Genomic DNA, 13,961 nt, shown 5'->3' with positions numbered 1-13,961 from the left:
CATCACCATTTGATGCGCGGCTGCGTGCTTTTCGCGCAGCCGCCATCATGATGACACTCCGTTTGGATGTTTGAAAACAGAAAAGCACGTGGTGCTTTTCTGCTTTCATTCATACTTTTCACTGCTGTTGTGCGAATCACGCGCGTCCCACGGAAGTGCTTCCGTGTGCCATGCGTGGTTTTCACGCACCTATTGACTTCAATGGGTGTGTGATGCGCGAAATACGCACAAAGATCGAACATGTTGTGAGTTTTACGCAGCGGACTCACGCTGCGTAAAAATCATGGACTTTCTGCACGGCCCCATAGACTAATATAGGTCCGTGCGAGGCGCGTGAAAATCACGCGCGTTGCACGGACGTATATCCCGTTCGTCTGAATAAGCCCTTAAGAAACAGAGAATTGTATTAGCAATAATGTCAGACAAAAAGCCATAAAGAAACAGATAAGAGATACCTAATCCTGGATCGTGGGAGACTCCATGGAGCTCGCCGTGAATTTTGACAGTCGGCAGCATCGTCGTTGGCAACAACGGAAGCATTTTTCCCTCTGACGGATGATTTTTTTTTTCCGCTGACAGGTAGCAGAGTTACATAATGGGGAATTATTTTTCCCTCTCCTGTCTAATTACTAGTTGACGCATTCATTGTCCTTCTCCATGGGGAAACATTTTTCCCTCTGGCGGATGATTTTTACATTGACAGGTAGCAGAGTTACACGACAGAAAAAAATATTCCCCATCATGCAACTCCGCTAACTGAAAAGTCACTCACCACAGAGTCTCCCACTTGACTTTCATCATTCTCAACCTTTTGGTGTGACCTGTAGCTTCTGCTGCCGTGATCATGTCCTACCATTGTACAGTCACTCACAAAATGGCGCCACACAGTGTTAGACAATTTAAAGACACCCCCTCCTGGCTTGTGGACTTTTTTTGGAAGTCTAGAGATCTGCAGTGAGTACATGCTCTTGTTATTTGAAGGAGGAGCTGGGCGTGATTTTATGTGCTTGTGCGGGATATCGGGCGTGGTTAGTGGGCGTGGCTTAACATTTTGGACATAGCCATTTAGATACATTTAAATGGCTTTGCTCTTTCCTTTTTATCCAGGGCGGATATGCTATGTGCATTTTACGTTTAGGCCAGGTTCGCACGTAGCGTAATTGGAATTGTGTGCGGAAATTACGCAGCATTTACAGTAGCAGCAAAGTGGAGGAGATTTAGAAAATCTCATGCCCAAGCTGTGGAAAAAAAAAAACACAGCGTAAACGTTAATAAATGGAGCTGCGGTTCGGAATTTAAATCCACAGCATGTCAATTTACATATGCTGCGATTTTCTTAATATTTTGTTGCGGGTTTTTCCCATTGAATTCAATGGCCATGCAAAACCTGATGCAGAAAGCAAAGTGTTGTGACTTCTGCGGCTTAATCGCAGCGCTTACGCTGCAATAATCGCAACTCCGGAAAATAAAAAATTCATACTTACACAGAACGCTCTCCTTCTTTCTGCAGTCTGGCCTGATGGGATGACCTTTCATCCCATGTGACCGCTGCAGCAAATCACAGGCTGCAGCATCACATGGCCTGCAACATCATCACAGGAGACTGGACTACGTGTAGAGAATACAGAGGGGGTAAGTATGAGCGCTTTTTTCCACAGCGGAAATTCCGTTCAAAAAAACGCACCACATTGCGATTTTTCAGACGGAATGTACTGCGGGTTCCAGGTCGGATACGCTGCATAATTTTTAGGCAGCGTATCCGACCCGTGGGAATCCGGCCTTAGGGTACGTTCGCACAAGCAGGAGATGCTGCAGATTTACAACAGAAAATCTGCAGTGGAATATAAAAAAAAAAAGAAATCTGCAGCTATTTGCAAATATTGCTGATTTTCCACAGCAGTTTTATCTGCAGACTTACCCTGTTCACACTGAGTAAGCAAAAAACGACCGAAGTTGTCTCCCATTGTTTTCAATGGAAGGTGCAGGTGTTTTTTCCCGCAAGCAGAAAAAAACGTTCACGGGAGAAAGGAGCAACATGCCCTATCTTGAGGTGTTTTCCGCCTTAAGAAACTCATTCAAAACACTGGGAGACGGAAAAAAACACAACTTCTCTGCTTTTGTAAATGTTGCCGAATTTTTGCACAGAATTCCGTTGCTGAAATACAGCCTTAGGGCTTATTCAGACGAACGTAAAATACGTCCGTGCAACGCGAGTGACTTTAACGCGCCTCGCACGGACCTATGTTAGTCTATGGGGCCGTGCAGACAGTCCGTGATTTTTACGCAGCGTGTGTCCGCTGCGTAAAACTCACGACATGTCCTATATTTGTGCGTTTTTCACGCATCACGCACCCATTGAAGTCAATCACGCGCCCAACAGGGAAGCAATTCCGTGGGACGCGCGTGATTCGCGCAACAGCAGTAAAACTATGAATGAAAACACGTGCTTTTCTGTTTACAAACATACAAACAGAGTGTCATAATGATGGCGGAGGCGCGAAAAGCACGCAGCCGCGCATTATATGGTGATGACACACGGAGCTGTTAAGTGTCTTTTGCGCGCGCAAAATGCAGTGTTTTTTGCACGCGCAAAGCACACACGCTCGTGTGAATCCGGCCTTAGGCCTGGTTCACACGAGTGCTGCACATCTCAGACGTGAAAAACTGCCATTTTTCACGTCCGAGGTGCATCCGCGCTCAGCGCTGCGGTACGCGATGTCACGCATCCACCATAGTTCAAAGTCTATGGAGGGATGCGTGATGTGTGAAAAGAACGGACATGTCCTATTTTGACGCGGACCCTTCACACGGTCCGTTGAAACAACGGCTGTGTGAACGGCCACATTGAATTACATATGTCCAACGGCCGTCCCACGGACGTTTAACACATTCCTGTGAATCAGGCCTTATGGTCGAGGCCTATTTTAGTATTCAGGATTCTGCAATTTATTTATTTTTTCCTTTTATTACCACATTTCGAAAGCCATGACTTTATTATTTTTTTCTCTTTATAGAGCTGTATGACATCTTGTTTTTGCTGGTTGAGTTGTATTTTTCAATGGCACAATTTTGGGGTATATATAATTTATTGATTTACCTTTTTTATTAACTTTTTTTGCGTTTTAAATGTATGCCGTTAAAATAAAATGATAACTTTATGCTATGGGTCAGTACGATTAACATATATGTGTATATATTTTTGGGTTTTACTTCTTTTGCACAATGAGGGTATGTTCACACGTAGTCAACAAAAACGTCTGAAAATCCAGAACTGTTTTCAAGGGAAAACAGACCCTGCTTTTCAGACGTTTTTTGACCAACTCGCATTTTTCGCGGCATTTTTCGCGCCGTTTTCGCAGCGTTTTTTACGTCCGTTTTTGGAGCTGTTTTCATTGGAGTCTATGAGAAAACAGCTCCAAAAACGTCCAAAGAAGTGTCCTGCACTTCTTTTGACGAGGCTGTATTTTTACGCGTCGTCGTTTGACAGCTGTCAAACGACGACGCGTAAATAACAGGTCGTCTGCACAGTACGTCGGCAAACCCATTCAAATGAATGGGCAGATGTTTGCCGACGTATTGGAGCCCTATTTTCAGACGTAAAACGAGGCATAATACGCCTCGTTTACGTCTGAAATTTGGCCGTGTGAACATACCCTTAGGGTATGTTCACACGCAGACACAAAAACGGTTGTAAAATATGGAGCTGTTTTCAAGGGAAAACAGCTTCTGATTTTCAGCCGTTTTTAAAGCATCAGGCGTTTTTTTTTTTATGCGTTTTTTTGCTGCCGTTTTTGGAGCTGCTTCTCTATTGACACAATGAAAAACGGCTCAAGAAGTGACATGCACTTCTTTTTACGGGGTACTTTTTTACGCATTGTTTTTTTCAAACGGCAACGTACAAAAAAGCCCCATCAGAACGAAACACAGTTTTTACCATTGAAATCAATGGGCAGATGTTTGGAGGCGTTCAGCTTCTGTTTTTTCAGCCATTTTTCGGGGTGTTTAGTCGTACGAACATGCCCTCAGGGTCAGTTCACGCGTTGTTTAAATACTGCGTATTTTCCGCAACTTATTTCACTGCAGAAAATCCACAGCATAATACAGTAGCAGGAGACAGGATGAGTTTTGAACAAATCTCATCCACACGCTGCGTAAAAAAAAAAAAGCAGAGAAAACTTTCAACTGAAAGTGAACTGCGGTGCGTTTTTTTAAATCCGCCACATGTTAATTAATGCTGCGGAATTGCTGCTCTTCTTCTGTTGCGGGTTTTCCCCACTGAATTCAATGGGGAGGTAAAACCCGCAACAAATAGCAGTTGTTGCAATTTTTGCGGCGGAAAAGCTGCGATTCCGCCGCAAAAATCGCAACTCAGAGAAAATAAAATAAAAAAAGAATTATACTTACCCAGAATTCTTTGCAGCTGCGTCTAGCCCAGCCTCCAAGGATGATGGTTTATTCCATGTGACTGCTGCAGCCAATCACAGGCTGAAGCGGTTACATTGGATAAAACATCATCCCAGGAGGTCTGGCTTCAGGACGGTAGAGGAACATGTCGCCATGGATATCGTTAAGTATGAAACTTTTTTTGTTACGCGCAGTTTTCCGCAACGAACATCCTGGCCGAAAAACTGCAGCAAAATTTCATGCCTAAAAAAAGCTCCGTATTTTCAGACGTCTTTGGTCACTGCGTGTGAACATACCCTAATAGGAATAACTAAGGGACCTAACAATGGTAGGCCTGTGGCCTTTATTTGGCTGCCATGGCAACCCGTCCCTCTGTCAATCACCTTAGATATCGTAGTTGCTATTGACAGCGGCATCTAAGGGGTTAAACAGGCAAAAATGAGAGGTTTATCTGATTCTGACAGTTACAGCAGTAGCCAGGATGTCAATCACCACTAGGCACTCACAGTGATTGTGTCAGAGTGAGGGGGAGTATTCCCAGCATTTGAACGGGATTTTGCATTGCCTTTAATGCCTTTTATGTAGATTTATACATATGCCAAGATGTGGGTAGTTTTATGTATGTTCTCTGCCTTTAATGTGTGCTGTTTATGAGTTTTTTTCTCCCCTTAGGTGGCGTTCCAGATGTGGAGTGGCCTGTCCGGCATGTCGTATCTACTTTGGTTGTACTGCTAATGTTTGCTGCACTGTAATGTTATCACCATTTATTTGTACAGGAAAGTGATGGTTGGCCTGCTGGCAAACTAAATTGTACTACTGACCGAAACACCATGTTTGCCAAATTTCATGCTGTGCCATAACAGCGCCAAGTCACTGCAATCTTTAGATCCTTTATTATATATTAGACACATATTAAAATAATAATACTATTTAATTATTCATACCGTCTTGATTCTTTGAGATTTTATAGGTCAAGGAAACTTTTTTAATGTAAAAGATTATAGAAAATTATCATCAGTAAATAGGTCATATAAAACCATTAACTATAACGCTCAGGGAATTTAAATATCAGTCAATATGAGTTGGATGTAATATGTATGAGAAACGTCACCTCATGCACACCGCCATATAGGTCTCCCATAGAGGTGCAAGGGCCTTTACTGTACCTTCTTATGCCTCCTCCTTCATACAATACATACATCCCAACCGTCCCAGAACTAGTGGGACAGTCCCGGATTTCAGAGAGGTCTCCAGAGGTCTGCGCTTTTCCTCTGGGTGCCGCTTCATTTCTTCTTTGCAGTGTCTGCAGCATCATCCCTCTATCAGTTTGGCTGCACAGAATCTACTCTTGCATCCTCAGGATGCAGATACAGTTAGGGTGGGGAAGATGCTGGAAAAGTGAAGAGCTGGAGACTGGGCAGCAAACTGTGCAGAGACAAGTCGTGCCTGGAGAAGTCGTCACGGCGGTTTGGGTTGGATAGAGACAGGGGCGGATTATAATTAGGGCAATCTGGGCAAGTGCCCGGGGTCAGAGGCTGAAAAGGGTCCCAGTTCGCCCCGTTTCTTGGGGTGAAGAGGGCCTCGTTACCCAATTGTATCTGCGTACATAGGATACGGATACAATTGATTACTCCAGCATTGGCGAGACGGGAACTATCAGTTCCCTGCCTCGCCATTTCATGCTTTAGCAATGATGCAGATGGCGCCATGACCTCATTATGCCAACGGCGCCATAACGCTGGATGGCGCCTGGTCTCTGGACAGGCCTGCATCACTGGAGATTGGCACGGGAACTGGGACAGGTGAGCATGTAATATATATATATTTTTTCAGTGGGTAGCGTTGGGGCAATTTTTACAGTGGGCACTATCTACAGGGGACCCTCTGGAGGGGACACTATGTACAGCAGGCATTGTGAAAGGCACTATCTACAAGTGGCTATGAGTGGCGCTAAATACAAGGGGCTTTATATAGGACACTATATACAGTGGGCATTGTGAGTAGCGTTATCGACAGGGGGCATTGTGTGTGTGTGTGTGTGTGTGTGTGTGTGTGTGTGTGTGTGTATGTGTGTGTGTGTATGTGTGTGTGTGGTGTTTTATTTGACAGTGTTTGACAATTTTATTCATGAGAACCGTGTATGTTGCCATTATATTCAGTTGCACATTGTATAGTACTATTTTATTTAGGGGTGCAGTGTATGATACTATATATATTCAGGGACACAGTTTATGATACTATTATATTTAGGGGCATAGAGTCTGGCACCATGAGAATTGTATCTTTGTTTATAGGTGCGGAAATGTTGGAAGACTGAGGAACCGAAGGCATCTGAGTGGCAAACTCTGCAGAAATGGGTCGTGACCGAGAAAAGTCATCATACAGGTCTGGACCAGATGGAAAAGAAAGGACAAAAAGAACAAAAAAGAATCTGAGAAGACGTCCCTAAATGTAAATGTTTATTCTCCCTCCATACTGTAGTCACTGTATAATCTGCAACGAGATGACAGATGGTAGCATTATTTTTTGTGAAACAGCTACTCCCAGCATATTCTGACCATTGTTCAGGCTATACTGGGCGCTCTCATTTTATGTTGTACAAACTTACATGGTAGGGGTTAAACTGAATTTGCAAATTATCTCTGTACTGAGCTGTAATTGTGCTGGAGCTCTATATATGTACTGCGTTTTTTTCTGGTTCTGTATACATGTACAGAGCTTGGTGCTGGTTCTGTATACATGTACAGGGCTTGTTCTGGTTCTGTATACATGTACAGAGCTTAGTTCTAGTGCTGTATATATGTACTGCGCTTTGTTCTGGTGCTGCATACATGTACTGTGCTTTGTTCTGGTGCTGTATACATGTACTGCCCTTGGTTCTGGTGCTGTATATATGTACAGACATTGGTTCTGGTGCTATACATATGAACTGACCTTGTTTCTGGAGCTGTTTGTTTATACTGAGCTTGGTTCTGGTGCCGTATATATTTACCTTATCTTAACGTAAATGTAGATTTAAACAGAGACTGGTTCTGTGCGATTATTTTTACGCACAGCAGATTTATTTATTTTTACAAACAATTGAAAGCTCTTGACCTCTTTAGGGTCTCAATGTACTCTGCGTTTTCTCTTCTGTATGGCTCATTCTGCTTTTACAGCGAATTCAAAACTGTGCCAGATCTGTGGCGACCTAAACAGAAATCTGCAAATATACGGTACAGTGTCTTCAAAGTTCAGGGGAAACACACTTTGTGAACTGCCTGGGGCACATGGTACCCTTAATCCACCCATGGATAGAAGGGAAAGTGAACGAGTCCAATCAACAAAGATGTCACCTGTGAATCACTGGATTTATTTGTCCAGTATTGCTTGTAATGTATTCATAGCGTGATAATACTGTTTAAAGTGCCTGTATAGAACTGATATTTGACTGACTAATATATGACCACTTTATGGTGATGTTCTTGGTTGTATTTGTCTTTATGGTAGTTATATGTTGTCTTGGTGTGGAGGTGTTATTTGGTACATTGTATAGTGCAGATTTTTATTTAGTATATATTTATATATTGAGATTTACAGTATATTGGTTACCCAGAACCTCATGTAATACTAATCATATAATAATGCATATTATTACATGATGATTAGTGTGACTACTATAAACATTACACAGAGTTTGTGCTTCTTAATACAGAGCTGTATGGGCTCCGTACGCTGCCGTACAGCTCTGCCTGACGTATACAGAGATATTCTGCTCTAGAAGCAATGATGAAAATATGGACAAGCCACAATTTTTATTTTTTTTTGTCAGAAAGTATGACTTTGAAGATGAAGGGGCCGCAGCGTTGTTTTAGAGCTGCATCCGCTTCACAGTTTTTACCTGCACAGTGACACGAGACTTAGCGGTATTGGGCATGCACAGACAGGAACTGGGCGGGGTAAGACTCATGGCTTAACATAAAAAGTTTGCTGGAGTTGTCCCTCTTTCCATTCTTTTGATTGTTGCGGGTATGCTTCATATTTCATGCTCCCTCAGATGTATGTTTGTATGGATGCATCCTCCCCTTGAGTCATTGCTTCTAGGGGAGATCAACTTAGTATATATGGCATCCAACTGCCCCCAATCAGTACAATGCCTCCTTAGCTGCCACCATACTGTAAAATGCCTCCACAGCTGTCCCCATACACTATAATGCCCCATTAGCTGCCCCATGGTGCCCAATAAAAAAATACTGATCTAGCCCATTCCCGCGATGAGTGGAGGAGATCCCTCTGCTCCTCTGCTCTGTGCTATAAGTGGCCTGGCACAGACAGGTACGATGATGTCACTGCATCGCGTCTGTCTATGCCCAGCCTCTCCCTAGTCGGCATTACACAGTGAATGCCGAAGCAGGGAGCTGACAGCTCCCAGCTTCAGCATTGGATTCAACTACTGTATCTCTGCGTCCTGAGGAGGCAGATATAGTTGAAACCTGGACATACCACTGGTCGTTTGGGACAGCAGGACACTGCCTGGAATCCGGGACTGTCCTGCTATATTTGGTAGGGTTGGGAGGTATGATAATAGGTAACGTAGGTTGATAAACAGGGAGTCTTTTTTTTATTTTCAAGCTATGTTGCTGACATTTAGAGGGCTTGAGTGACGTCAATGCGACTGCACAGTGATTGTTTATTATAATAATTTTTTTCTACAATAGTGGAAATCAAACCATAGTATTAAATACTTTTGTTTGCTATAGCTATAGAGTTTGAACATTTGGTGTATTTCTTCAATCAGTCACAAGGGGGCAATACATAACCTGGAGAAACGTAGTACGAAAGCCTTATGGTACTTCTTGGTTTTTGTAATATTTATCGCGTGTGTGTGTGTGTGTGTGTGTGTGTGTGTGTGTGTTTGTGTGTGCGCGCGTGCGCGTGCGTGTTTGTTTTTGTTATTATATAATATATATAGTCACCTCAGTCCTAATGTATCCCTAGGCAGTTCTATACACTACAGAGTTCGATATATAATTATTGATAGATATGATAATGCTGATTTGTGTAGAGGAATCTTTTAACATCTCAGACTATGTCACCTGTGGTTCCCAGTTTTATCAGGGAGTGCAGCACATATGCCATACCTCCCAACTTTTAAATTCGGAAAAGAGGGACATTTTAAGCCACGCCCCCTAACCATGCCCAATATCCCGCATAAACACATCAAATCACGGCCAGATCCTTCTGCAAATAACAAGCGCACATTGTTACTGCGGATCTCTAGACTGTCTGGATATCACAGATATTATGGGTCCGGTTGTGTCATCTTTATGTTACTTTTCCTATCTTGGGTATAACATTTGCTCATCACAGCAGCAGCTGCAGGACAAACCAAAAGGCTGAGAACAATGAAAGTTAAGAGGGAGACCTTGTGGTTGATGACTTTTCAATTGACAGGTAGCAGAGTTACATTATTTTTTTCTCCAGTTGTGTAACTCTGCTACCGGTCAATGGAAAAATCATCCACCAGAGCCCCCTTGTAAATCGCTCCGCACACAGCCCCCTGTAGATAGCGTCAGAAATAGCCCCCTGTAGATAGCTCCACACACAGCCCCCTGTAGATAGCTCCACACACAGCCCCCCTGTACATAGCGCCAGACACATAGCTCCACACACAGCCCCCCTGTACATAGCTCCACACACAGCCCCCCTGTACATAGCGCCAGACACAGCCCCCTGTATATAGCTCCACACACAGCCCCCTGTAGATAGCTCCACACACAGCCCCCTGTAGATAGCTCCACACACAGCCCCCTGTAGATAGCTCCACACACAGTCCCCCTGTAAATAGCTCCACACACAGCCCCCCTGTAGATAGCTCCACACACAGCCCCCCTGTAGATAGCTCCACACACAGCCCCCTGCAGATAGCTCCACACACAGCCCCCCTGTAGATAGCGCCACACACAGCCCCCTGTAGATAGCTCCACACACAGCCTCCTGTAGATAGCGCCAAACACAGCCCCCCTGTAGATAGCGCCACACACAGCCCCCCTGTAAATAGCGCCACACACAGCCCCCCTGTAGATAGTGCCAGACACAGCCCTCCAGTAGATAGTGCCACACACAGCCCCCCCCCCGTAGATAGCGCCACACACAGAACCCCAGTAGATAGCTCCACACACAGCCCCCTGTAGATAGCTCCACACACAGTCCCCCTGTAGATAGCTCCACACACAGCCCCATGTAGATAGCTCCACACACAGCCCCCTTGTAGATAGCTCCACACACAGCCCCCTGTAGATAGCTCCGCACACAGCCCCCTGTAGATAGCACCACACACAGCCCCCCTGTAGATAGCACCACACACAGCCCTCCTGTACATAGCTCCAGACACAGCCCCCCTGCAGGTAGCGCAACACAACCCCCTTATACTTTGTGCCACACACAGCCCCCCTGTAGTTAGCTCCACACACAGCCCCCTGTAGATAGCTCCACACACCCCCCCAGTAGATAGCTCCAGACACAGCACCCCTGTAGATAGCTCTACACACAGCCCTGTAGATAGCTCCACACACAGCCCCCAGTAGATAGCTCCACACACAGTCCCCCTGTAGGTAGCGCAACACACAGCCCCCTGTAGATAGCTCCACACACAGCCTCCCTGTAGATAGTGCCACACACAGCTCCTCTGTAGATAGTGCTACACACAGCCCCCATGTAGATAGCTCCACAAACAGCCCCCCACTACATAGCTCCACACACAGTCCCCTGTAGATAGCTCCACACACAGCCCCCCTGTAGATAGTGCCACACACAGCCCCCTGTAGATAGTGACACACACAGTCCCCCTATAGATAGTGCCACACACAGCCCCCCTGTAGATAGTGCCACACACAGCCCCCCTGTAGGTAGCGCCACACACAGCCCCCCTGTAGGTATCGCCACACACAGCCCCCCTGTAGGTAGCGCATCACACAGGCCCCTGTAGGTAGCTCCACATACAGCCCCCCCTGCAGCAGCAGCAGCAGCTGCAGGACAAACCAAAAGGCTGAGAACATTGAAAGTCAAGAGGGAGACCTTGTGGTTGATGACTATTCAATTGACAGGTAGTAGAGTTACATGATTTTTTTTCCAGTTGTGTAACTCTGCTACCGGTCAATGGAAAAATCATCCACCAGAGCCCCCTTGTAGATCGCTCCACACACAGCCCCCTGTAGATAGCTCCACACACAGCCCCCTGTAGATAGCTCCACACACAGCCCCCTGTAGATAGCTCCACACACAGCCCCCCTGTACATAGCGCCAGATACAGCCAGTGTCAACGTCTACAGTGAAGAGGCGACTCCGGGATGCTGGCCTTCAGGGCAGAGTGGCAAAGAAAAAGCCATATCTGAGACTGGCTAATAAAAGGAAAAGATTAATATGGGCAAAAGCACACAGACATTGGACAGAGGAAGATTGGAAAAAAGTGTTATGGACAGACGAATCAAAGTTTGAGGTGTTTGGATCACACAGAAGAACATTTGTGAGACGCAAAACAACTGAAAAGATGCTGGAAGAGTGCCTGACGCCATCTGTCAAGCATGGTGGAGGTAATGTGGTGGTCTGGGGTTGCTTTGGTGCTGGTAAAGTGGGAGATTTGTACAAGGTAAAAGGGATTTTGAATAAGGAAGGCTATCACTCCATTTTGCAATGCCATGCCATACCCTGTGGACAGCGCTTGATTGGAGCCAATTTCATCCTACAACAGGACAATGACCCAAAGCACACCTCCAAATTATGCAAGAACTATTTAGGGAAGAAGCAGGCAGCTGGTATTCGATCTGTAATGGAGTGGCCAGCGCAATCACCAGATCTCAACCCCATAGAGCTGTTGTGGGAGCAGCTTGACCGTATGGTACGCAAGAATTGCCCATCAAGCCAATCCAACTTGTGGGAGGGGCTTCTGGAAGCATGGGGTGAAATTTCTCCCAATTACCTTAGCAAATTAACAGCTAGAATGCCAAAGGTCTGCAATGCTGTAATTGCAGCAAATGGAGCATTCTTTGACGAAAGCAAAGTTTGAAGGAGAAAATTATTATTTGAAATAAAAATCATTATTTCTAACCTTGTCAATGTCTTGACTATATTTTCTAGTAATTTTGCAACTCATTTGATAAATATTAGTGTGAGTTTTCATGGAAAACACAAAATTGTCTGGGTGACCCCAAACTTTTGAACGGTAGTGTATGTAACACTCACTTTATTGCATTGGTCACTTCATTGTCTATGTAATATATATATTTATATTTAGTCCTTCTCAATGAATTAGAATATCATCAAAAAGTAAATTTATTTCAGTAATTTAATTCAAAAAGTGAAACTCATATATATTATATAGATTCATTACACACACTGATCTATTTCCAGCATTTTTTCTTTTAATGTTGATGATTATGGCTAACAGTTAATGAAACCCCAAAATTTAGTGACTCAGAACATTTGAATATTGGGTAAAAGTTCAAGATTATAGACTCATGGTGTGACACTCTAATCGGCTAATCAACACAAAACACCTGCAAAGGTTTCCTAAGCCTTTAAATGGTCTAACAGTCTGGTTCAGTAGGCTACACAATCATGGGGCAGACTACTGACTTGACAGTTGTCCAGAAGACAGTCATTGACATTCACAAGGAGGGTAAGCCACAAAAGGACATTGCTAAAGAAGCAGGCTGTTCGGAGTGCTGTATCCAAGCATATTTATGGAAAGTTGAGAGGAAGGAAAAAGTGTGGTAGAAAAAGGTGCACAAGCAACAGGGATAACCGCAGCCTTGAAAGGATTGTCAAGAAAAGGCCATTGAAGAATCTGGGAAAATTCACAAGGAGTGGATTGCAGCTGGAGTCAGTGCTTCAAGAGCCACCACACAGAAGTGTATCCAGGACATGGGCTACAATTGTTGCATTCCTTGAGACAACGTCAGAAGCGTCTTACCGGGGCTAAGGAGAAAACGGGCTGGTCTGTTGCGCAGTGGTCCAAAGTCCTGTTTTCAGATGAAAGTAAACTTTACATTTCATTTGGAAATCAAGGTTCCAGAGTCTGGAAGAAGAGTGGAGAGGCATCAATCCAAGTTGCTAGCGGTCCGGTGTGAAGTTTCCACAGTCAGTGATGGTTTGCGGGGCCATGTCATCTGCTGGTGTTGGTCCACTGTGTTATATCTAGTCCAGAGTCAATGCAGCCGTCTACCAGGAAATTTTATAGCACTTCATGCTTCCCTCTGCTGACAAGCATTATGGAGATGCTGATTTCATGTTCCAGCAGGACTTGGCACCTGCCCACACTGCCAAAAGTACCAATACCTGGTTTAATAACCACAGTATGACTGTGCTTGATTGGCCAGCAAGCTCGTCTGACCTGAACCCCATAGAGAATCTATGGGGCATTGTCAAGAGGAAGATGAGAGACACTAGACCCATCAATGCAGATAAGCTGAAGGCCGCTATCAAAGCAACCTGGGCTTCCATAACACCTCAGCAGTGCCACAGGCTGATCGCCTCCATGCCACGCCGCATTAATGCAGTAATTCATGCAAAAGGAGCCA

The sequence above is a fragment of the Rhinoderma darwinii genome, chromosome 9 (genome assembly GCF_050947455.1).
Source record: "Rhinoderma darwinii isolate aRhiDar2 chromosome 9, aRhiDar2.hap1, whole genome shotgun sequence".
Classification (NCBI taxonomy): domain Eukaryota; kingdom Metazoa; phylum Chordata; class Amphibia; order Anura; family Rhinodermatidae; genus Rhinoderma; species Rhinoderma darwinii.
Note: the sequence above shows the minus strand (reverse complement) of the source record.